Here is a 10521-nt window from a genome sequence, read left to right as displayed (position 1 = left end):
GAATGGCAGGATCATCTCTGTAATCCTACGGGGGCCCCCCCACCTTCCTCTCCTCCTGCACCCGAGAAAAAGAAGAGAATCACCCACATTAGCTCTGAAGGTGCCTCATCCAGAACCAGCAGATCCTGAAAGGATAAATCAGCTCCCGGCAGGTGAGGTTAAAGCACACAACATCTGGATCTTTTCTTCCTCTCCCTCCCTCCCTCCCATCTCTATCTTTTAATTCCTCCCCGCGCTTCAAAACATGGCCGCGGAGCTGTCAGCCTCGATGATGGCGAGGCTGACGGCAGAGAGCTGGCGCGCCAACATGCAACAAACAACGAGCGAGCGTGTAAACTAAAGCAAACAAAGCCCCTCTCCGCTCCTCCAAAGGCAGGATCCCTCCCACCTGCCACCCGGCGCCGCTGATGAAACATACAGTAACAGAGAACAGCCATTAAATGGGCGAGGGGTAAAATCGAGTTGTACAATATGATAGTGAGGGTGGGGAGGGGGGGCTTGTTGTGGCACATCCCGCGCTCAGTCACACACACAAGCTTGTTCATTATCATCCCTGTTCGTGTTTGTGTTTTCCCCGACTCCTCGGCTCCAGACATGGCGCCTGGGTGCATTGTGGGGGATTTGTTACCTGAGAAAAGGTGACAGGCTACAGGGCGCTTGGCGGGCTAATCTCTGTCAATGAGGCAATAAATTCGGGTTTTTCTCCGGTTTCTGGACAAATCTCATCAACAGTCCCCTCAGTATTTATATAATCACATAGGGAGGAGGCATCAATAATTGACAGGGGGCTCAATTTGCAGGAGTTGGGCAAAAATAAGGTGTAACTATCCCTTTTTTTAAAAAGATGCCACGGACCAAAACCAGCATCTGAAGTATTTTCTCCTCCTGAGCTGTGAATGTTTTTCTGGTCGATCTCTTAATTTCCCCTACCCAGACTTAAATGAGGCTAAAGTCCACACATTTAGACAAATGAAGTTTTAATTGTGGTAAAATATGCAACAGTATTAATCTACATTTTCTTCTCCCATGGGCTCATCTTCGTTCCCACTTTTCCTCTCCCTCCTCGGCCTCCTCCTCCTCGTCTCAGGAGCAAGGCTGATATAATGGGCTTGGCTAGAATAAGCAATGGTGCCGTGGCCGTATATATCTCAGCGCCTGGGTAATTCCAGCTCACTTTATGTGTCCTCGAGGCTGCGTCGGGCCCCGGCAGACCCATAGCTCCTTTATGTAACACCCAGGAGAATCTGCCCCCTGCACAGGTACAGGCCTCTGAGAAACAAACACCATCAGTAACCTGTCTGCTGTGCACGAGGCTGCCGGGCCCACCTTCACCCCTCCTCCTCCAATCTATCCGTCCCCTTTTTTCCTTTCCTCTTCCTCTCTCTCTTTCTCTCTTTCTCTTTCTCTCTCTCTCTGCACCCCGCTACCTAATCATCACCGGCCCCCATTCCCATGATTTATCGCTCTGTGCGCTGCTGAAAACCAATAGATCAGGCTTGCGGCGGGGGGCCTTCGGAGGCAGAGAGGGACAGGGGATGGGGATGGTGGCCGGATAGGAGGGGAGGGAACCTGGAGAAAAACCCACCTATGATGAAGTGCTCTGTGACGCAGAGAAAAAAAAGCAACAGCGACATCACGGCCTCGCAGTCGGCGTCCTGCCGTCCCTCTGAGTGCATTCCTCTTTCCTCCTTCACTCCATCTCTGTGCAGCCCTCTCTGCGGTGTCCTCCTCGGTTTCTCTGCCCCTCTCATCTTTTCTCCTCCTCTCTTGTTAAAGCCTCACTGTCTCACCATCAGATCTTAGCTTCAGCATCGCATTAGGATCATTTTCTTATTTAATTTGGCCACAAGCCTTTGTTCTAAATGCTGACATGGCACAGTGACGTGGGATTCTGGAGATACTGAAGTGATGAGTACTTTTACCACCCTGAGAAATGAAGCCCAAAATATTATACAAAGCAAGGCAGCTATTGACACCAAGCCCTCAACATTCATTTATTATATGTATTTATACTGAATAGTACAAAGTGACAAGTTCATCAGAGGAAGAGGCCTGACAAAAGTCTGTCGTCTCCGAATCCTTTTACCTACCTGTTATAGTTTCTTACAGAACCCTGTGTACAGATCATTGTTTGGACAGAACGTTTTTTTTATCTTCAATTCATCCATATTTTAAATTCAATAAATCAATTCATGATGATTCTTTTTAACTATTGTAATTCAAACATGTGATATTTGGATGATATGTGTCAATCTGTTGAGCTGGTATATACAGTTCATATATATTAAGTTATTTATCAATCAATTTGAAAATAAATCAAATTTATTCCAATAGATAAATGCGATATTTGGATGTATGTCTATATATATATATATATATATTTCTACCAATCTGTTGATCTAGTATGCTTGGTGTATATATGTATTAAGATATTAAATTATGAAATTAGAATGTTACCTCTTTGGTGGGGAAAATAAATCATTTAATTAATTAGGTCATTTGATCAATGGAGGCAACATATCAATGGTTATAAAACAATCAATTATAAAAATAGCTGTTAATTTCTTTTCAGTCAACTAACTGGTTGTTGAAATTGTTATGCAAAGGCAAAAGGCAGAATTAATAACGACTCATTTGCAGTTTGTATTAAAGATAATAAACTGTGTATATTTTACCTTCTTTGCACCAAACCTCTCAATCTAAAACCAAACCTCAGGGATGACAGAATCAATCCAGGCCTTTGGAAATGCTCGGAGTTGTGCAGGTACGGCCGGACATTTAGACACTTGACCTTCTGGCCACCTGGCCTCTGTTTTCACAGCGGACACATGGTGTCAGTCTCCAGAGACAACACTTCATTACAAACATAGATTGGATTACGTCGCCCACAACAGACAAACCGTGTCCAATCACTGTGGTACAGCTTTGAATGAAGAATATTCACCTTATGTCTGGACGGCAGGTCGGGAAGGTTGACACACACGCACACACATGCACACGCACTCAGAGATTTGCCCTCCTGGGGACTGGTACACCGGGCTGACGGGGGAACATGGGGGCATAAAAAGAAGCGAGGGGGGGAGTGAGAAAGAAAGAGAAATGTCTTTTAAATGACATCCCCATTGTGAGCCGGAGCAGGACGATGGCACTTTGCAAAACTGCTAACAATGAGTGCAGGAGAAATCCCTTATCCTACAGGGGCCCGGCAGCATGCTCGCCATTACCATAGTCATTTAAATACAGTAATCTCATTTTCTGCCTCAGCCGAGAGGGCATGCTAAATTTCCCTCTGTGAGGGGAGGGTGGAGGGAGGGGTGAGCATGACGTCCAGGGCATGCAGGATTAGTGACTTCTCCTAATCTGTGTCTGCAAAAAGCTCCACACTGTGGTCTTACTTTCACAGTTGTGGGCCCTCAAACATTTTGTAATCGTCACGTTGTACTCAGGAAATTAGTTGCTAACGTCGTTTCATCAATAAAACGAAAGTAGTCTGATGTGTCAAAAAACAAAAGCTGTCACACGATCAGATGGAATATTTATAAATTAGTCAGACACGTATTTGATAGTCTGGAAGAAATTAAAGGCAGTGAAGTTGTTAATCAAAATGACCATTTTACTATAAATGGCCTAATTGTTGGGGGGGATTTATTTCAACCTGCCGCGCTGGTTGTTGTGTTTCCAGATCTTACACGGTTAGATCAACGTTATCCTGAATGATAGAGAAAATGGACAGACCTTTAAGAACAGGAGTTATCACTTTAAAAAGTAATAACAACATCCAATGCAGTGCAGGAAACTTTATATTCACTGTAAATTTCATCTTTGAAATGTAAACGAAGGCTCCAAATTATAGATATTTAAATTATCAGTTTGTATATAAAAGAAAAATCATCAATTAATCATTCTGTCTATAAAACTATGAGTCTTCTCATCTTGACCAACTAATTGTCCAAAACCCAACGGTCAGTTTGTTCAGATGAAACAGAAAAGAAAAGCAAATCCTCACAGTCAAGAAACTTCAACCAGAGTCTGTCTGTTGTGGAATAAAGGGCAACTCCATAAATTCTCCATTGATCTTCTATAAAATTGCAATCACACGGTGAATGGATGTAAAGATAGACAAGTATTTTAAAAAATGTCCGCTCAATTCCCATATCACAACAGTGTACTTCATAATAAAATAATTTCCTGGTAAATGAAAAATAAAACATAGGCTTTGATGTTATACATTTAAAGTCTTAAACCACAAAGCCACATAATCCTGACGACATCACCTGGGGTTGTTTTATCACATTTGTGTTTGCTCAATTTACACTAATTGTGTTGTGTTGCTTTGTGAATCTGACAATCAATTCAGTGTTTGAGCAACAAAATAAAGTTTATTCTGCTGGGTGAGAGTAAAGTTGACTTCTAGAAGTTTACGTATATAAGATAACTCAACTGGACATTTTTCTTTTTCTTTTTTTATAGTGCAGGTGTCTATATGCATGAGCAAGAGTGTGTGTTTCATGATGGAAGGAGGAAGAGTGTGTGTGTGTCTGTGTGTGTGGGCGTAGGTCGGGTCGCTGCTGCAGCTTTGGGGAATCATATCAGATTGAACAACAAAAGAGGAGCGAGGGAGAAAAAGCTGTTTCCACACAAGCTGTTTTCATTCTTCTCCGCTTCCGGTCCAGTGGAACAGTTGATGAAGTTTAAATGAAGCAGAATTAGGAGATCAAGCAGACACGGGAGCTGGTGTCGATGGTAACCCCCCCCCCTTAAAACACTCACACACACATACACCCCCTCTGTGCCCTGGAGAATGGAACCAGGGGCAGCTGCCCTGGATGAAATCGAGAGAAAGGGAGCCGTGGAGAAAAGGAGAGAAAAAGGCAGGCGGAGGAGGAGGAGGGGAGCTGAGAGAGATAAGGGGATGAAGTATCTCCTAAATGTGATAATCTCCAATCACCTCTAACATCAATTCTGTCAAGGCCTGGGTTAATGAGCTCACAGCCGATCAAGCGTTATGCACCGCCACCCCCTGACACTCTCCCTCTCGCCCCCTCGCAGTTGCTCTCATCATCATTGTTGTTCTTTTGATTTAATCCCTCTTACTTCAGCTGATTTGAGCAAGAGGGGAAAGAGGGATGCAGGGGAAGGGAAAAGCCTATTACCCAAGCTCCTCTGCTCTCAACTATCTAAATGCTAACGATGTGAGGGGGTGAGAGCGGCGAGGAGGGTGTAGGAGAATGACGGCGCGGGAGGAAGACGTGGAGGGGAAATGGAAAAAGGGAGCGCGGGCCGTGTTGGCTGCAGGGGAGGACGCGGTGCAACAGAGGGGGGCTAATCTGCTGTTGCTCGGGGTCTCCAGGAGCAGTTTGGTTATTTTGAAAGCAGGTTAGCCGAAGAGAAAGTCCAGCGTCCTGTGTGCTGACCTTCCGTCCATGGGGTCAAAGCACCTGATCCTGCTGCTTTACTTCCTCTTGAGCAGTTTTGACACCAACATCACCTGCTCACTTCCCTATTGATTAAAGAAGGGAGGGGAGTGGGCATCCAGCCGCTGCACAGATTTCCAGAGTTACCGATCTGATTCACTTTGGCTGGTGTAGTTGGTTGGAAACGACTGGGGTAAAAGCTTCGGGTCACCTTGAACTGAGAGTAATGTCTGTTTCGATCCGGTTCTCCGTGGCGCACACCGGCGGACCACAAGCCCTTTCACATTGTTGCATTATGAGTTTCTGCTCCTTCGCTCTGCCTCCTGAACAATTGTTTTCTTAGTTAGGCTTCTTGATACAGTACCCACAGGCCCTAAAAACAACTGAGTAAATATTTGGCAATTGCTCGAGCTGAAATGATGATTATAAGCCCGGGTTTGGCACAACCACAGGATGCAGTGTTTGTGCCACCGCAACGCAAACCCACCGAGCTTTAATTGGACTACAAATTCTCCGAAGAGAACACACGCACACAACCCGGTGTTTCCCTTGTTTAATTTCCCTCTTTGTGAACTTTGCAATCACTCGGCGGTCGGTACGTGAAGCACCTGCGTGTCACAAATTAATTGCCTTGCAAGTTGGCGCGGCGGCTCGGCTAATTTACATGGCGGTATGATGCCGTGGAACACACGGTTGCGAGGTGCCACTCTTTCAGCTGTAACAATCATTTTGATTTGTTTTCTCCGCCTGGCACTTCGGCATTTCACTTCACCTCGAGAACAATGGGGAGGAATTTGCTGGAAACACACACACACACTCATGCTCCCTCGCTCACATCTGCCTGAGAAGCACAGTTACTTATTCCGTGCATAACAACTCCACCCCTCGGATTCGCCCCCTTTCAAGAATCCCATTTGATTTGATATCGGCCAATGAAATGGTGGAGGGTGAGAGGCAAGTGAACAATCAATCTTTGTAATGTGATCCATGGATTGAGCGTGGTGAGCAAATGTTTGCACAGGCAGCCATCCAAGCCCGCAGTCAAACGAATACTGCAGAAACAGGAATCTATCCAGGGCAGGCCTCTCTCTTTATCTCTCTCCTGCCCGACAGCAGCAGGTTATCAAGCACATTATATTCCAGCGCTCTGTGCATTTTTCATATAGGCTCGCCTTTTATGTTTTATGTACGCCAGCTCAGGGGAGAACAGCTGTGTGGGCGCCGCATCCTCTGTAAGTTTAGAGGGAGAGAGAGAGAGAACTCATTTCGGCAGGAGAAGTGGAGCAGAATGCCAAACGCGGCGAGCGCTGTACCTGCGAACAAACACGAGCTGCAGACCAAGGCCTGCCTCAGCTATCACATTACCATAACACACGGAAACAACACCTCGCATGCTGTTACTGCAGTAATTTGAAAACAGATTGACGGGATTTACAAGTTCTCAGCTTATCTTCACTCTGACCTCCATGACCTCTATCTCCACTGTCAACTTTTCGGAGTGAAATTCGTACGTCGGAGGCTTATTCACGGACTTTTCCAGGATAATCTGGTATTATATACAGTACAATCATGGAAATGCTTCTTTTTGTGTGTTGCTTTCGATTCTGTGGGAATGTAGCCAGACTAGAAACAGAGCAGAGGAATATAGAAGTGTGATTTTATAATTGACCCGACTTGCTCCTTCAGGCAGAGTTGATAAATCCCCACAGGATTTCTTTTCTGACTGTCAGTCCGTTGGAGTAGAACAAGAAGATCTCATTGGATGAAACACCACAGTGCTAATATTACAGCAGCTCCAGGTTATGCTGTAGATTAGTGTATGAGCTGCTGTGTACATGGAATAAAGGATCAATAAAAAAACAAATAAGGTACATGAGAAAGTAGCAGTGTATTATATTTTTCACAAGCCCCGATAAAGGTATTATTAAATTAATATACAAGACCTATCATAACTTTTTATTATGGATATTTACATAGAATACAATTTCAGGGACATCTATTGATTTATTGTTTGGGTTATTTTTATATTTTTCCATTGATTGAAATCAAGTTTCTTAGTGACAGAACATTGGGTCAAAACAAAGATGGCAGCAGTTTAATCTCTTATTTCTCAGCCAGTTTGACAGGACTGATTTAGACGCGTTTCTTTGCTGTTTGACATCTTTTCAGGGAAAGCTCCAACGCTTCCCCCCTCAGAGACCCTCGCTTCCCACAGAGCGAGCTCCTCTGCTGGAGACGGGAGGTGAGCTCTCTCTGTTCAGAGGGACATGCTGCCACCCAGTGTCACAGGCTGTGAGGCAGGAAACACGGTTTGACCATTTCTCATTCAGGACTCTTCATTCTTCTAATGCTTCAATCTTCCAGTCTGATGTTACACTAATATATATAGTTAATATCAGATAGGAAATCAGTAAGTCCCCACTGTTGTAATTGTTTAATAAAGCTTGATTACATTTATTGGCCCTTGTTTATTGTCGTGAGGAAAGTTTGACAGTTATTTTGATTATTCTTATTAGATTAGGGCTGTAATTATTGATAATTTTCATTGTTGATGTATTTCTTTTGATTAATCCATCAGTTGTTGGTCCAGATAATGTCAGAAAATCTCGATCTTTGTTTCCCAAATCTTCACTTCATGTCATTAGAGCAAAGACACAATATTCACATTTAAGAAACTGAAATCTGAGAATCTTAACTTTCTTTAATTTTAAATAAATCACTCTAACTAATTCATAAATTGTCCCTTGTCGACCTAGAATAAATACAGATAAATATGTCAATAAAAAATGTGATTGACCATGATATGACCAAAAAATGTCAAGATTATTCATGAACTTGTATGATATATATATATATATATATATATATATATATAATAAATATATATATATATATATACACATTTATTTATGTATATATGTATATATATATATATATACACATTTATTTACAAAACATTATTCACTAAGCTGAGTTACAGGAAGGTTTGACTCGTACCAAATACTTTGAATTTCTTAAGGCTGAGGGAAAACAAAGTAATTTGTATTTGTGCTAATTCTCTGTTAAGCTCATTGCTGAACTCATCGTGTGACAATGAGACACAAACGACAAATGACACGAGTGTCACAGAGGAGAGCAGTGATTCAGAACTGAGTCCTGAACACATTTGAATCAGGTTGAATTTCACCTTCTGCTCATCAATCAGTGAAGCGCCCAAACCTGGACGGCTGCAGTGAGTCAGAGTCTCCTGAGAGGCCTGACACACTCAGCTTCAAACTTCTAACTGGTTGTCAGGATTTCCTCTGGTTGTTTTTCTGGATTAGCTCCACAGTAATATGTACTTGGTGGTTGTTCCTTGATCAAACCCCAAATTTCTCCTAAAGCTTCTTTGTTTTTAACCTAAAAAAATCCTGAGAAGACCAGAGAAATCCATGTTGCACAACTGCTTTGGAAGTATTGCAGTTAAACCTACTTTGCGCTGTATATATCCTGAATTAATTGATTTCTACGTGTCTCCAGCATGTAGAGCCGAAGCCTTGAAAGTACTTGTGTTACTTTGTACTGTGACACAGCTTCTGTAGGCCCTCTCTGTACATGTTCAAAGATCTGAGGCGGCAGCACAGTCTACAGTAGTTGGCTCTTAATTGATTCTTTTGTTCGCCTCAATCCCCATCAGCACGAGACTGAGCCTCCATTATTGGCCACAGAAAGGAGGAGGGATGGAGAGAACGGACAGACGGAGCATGAAGAGAGATAGTTAGGGATGGGGAGAGATAACGAGGAGGGCAAAGTACCCTGTAGGCTTAGCAAAAAGGGTGGATAATAGGGAGCGAGTGTGACCGCGGATACAGTTTCCCATCAAGTGAGAGTGGAAAAACAGGGGGCAGGATCGGAAATGAGCGAATCACACGCTCTAACTTATCCTCTCAGTTCGACAAAGAGCAGAGACGCTTTGTTTTTAGATGCATGGAGAACAAACTCCAGGTAGCTGCAGGGAGATGAAGGGCAGGAGGGGCAGGGGGGGGGGGGGGGGGGGGGGGATTTTTTCACACTTGAGAGGGTCTTTGCTGCACCTTAAGTGGCCACACTGGCCAGCAGTCCTGTACACTGGTCCCAGCTTGATGCTTTGTCAATGTGCTGTGACTAATCCAAGAGGGGTCCTGCATTTTCTCTCACCCTAATTAAAAGAGGATTAGATGCGATGGAGCTGTGGGCCACTCCGACATGCATACTCCACCATCCCTCTGCTGTCCCAGGACAATGGAATCGCCTGGATTGTTCTGAACATGCCACCTGAACTCTGCGAACAGGTCGCTCACTGAGCAGTGTAATATTTATAATAACAGAAACACATTAAATTTCCCACTGTGTAACCCTCATGACTAAAGGTGCTCAGTGTTTTTCGTCCATAATAGGTTGATTCCTCAGACTTGCATTGAAACTTTATTCCAACACATTTTATCATGAAATGCTTGTAAGTCCAGTACATGTCTTAAAAAGCTGCTATGCACAAAGATGCTTTTCTTGATGTTTCAAATGTCCAGAGCTCTTTATTCACTTAATGCACAGTGCTGCACAGGAACCGACTTGTCTCTCTGGTTCGCTGGCGTCATGCAGCCGTGAAGCCTAACGACTGGTTTGCAGTAGCTTCAGAATTATATACAGAATTACAACAGAAAGTTAATTGAGGAGGTTATTAATGGGAGAATGTGCTGCCTGTCAGCTGTTAACTAATCCGGCACTGTGGCTTATAAATAGCCAGCTGAGATTAGCTAGTTTGAAGTGCTGGCTAATTTAGCTGCCAGCTGACACAGAGATGGACCGGGCGTTATTCCCTGTGCACCGCTGGTGTCTCCGAGGCCTGGGAGGGGCTCCTGTGGTTGTGGGGCAAATATTTATATGTATCATTATTGTTGTTGAGCTTCTTCGTTAACCCCCGCCCCCCCCCCCCCCCCCCCCCCCTGCGTCTCGTGAAAGGATCTCAGATCAAATCTATACAAACAAACACAAACGTCATTTCTGTTCAAGTCAAGTGTTTTTTACACAATCTGAGTACACAATTGTGTATAATGTCACTGTGTGTGTGCGTGTGTCTGTGTTGGATATT

Source organism: Platichthys flesus, chromosome 19 (genome assembly GCF_949316205.1).
Source record: "Platichthys flesus chromosome 19, fPlaFle2.1, whole genome shotgun sequence".
Lineage (NCBI taxonomy): Eukaryota > Metazoa > Chordata > Actinopteri > Pleuronectiformes > Pleuronectidae > Platichthys > Platichthys flesus.
Note: the sequence above shows the minus strand (reverse complement) of the source record.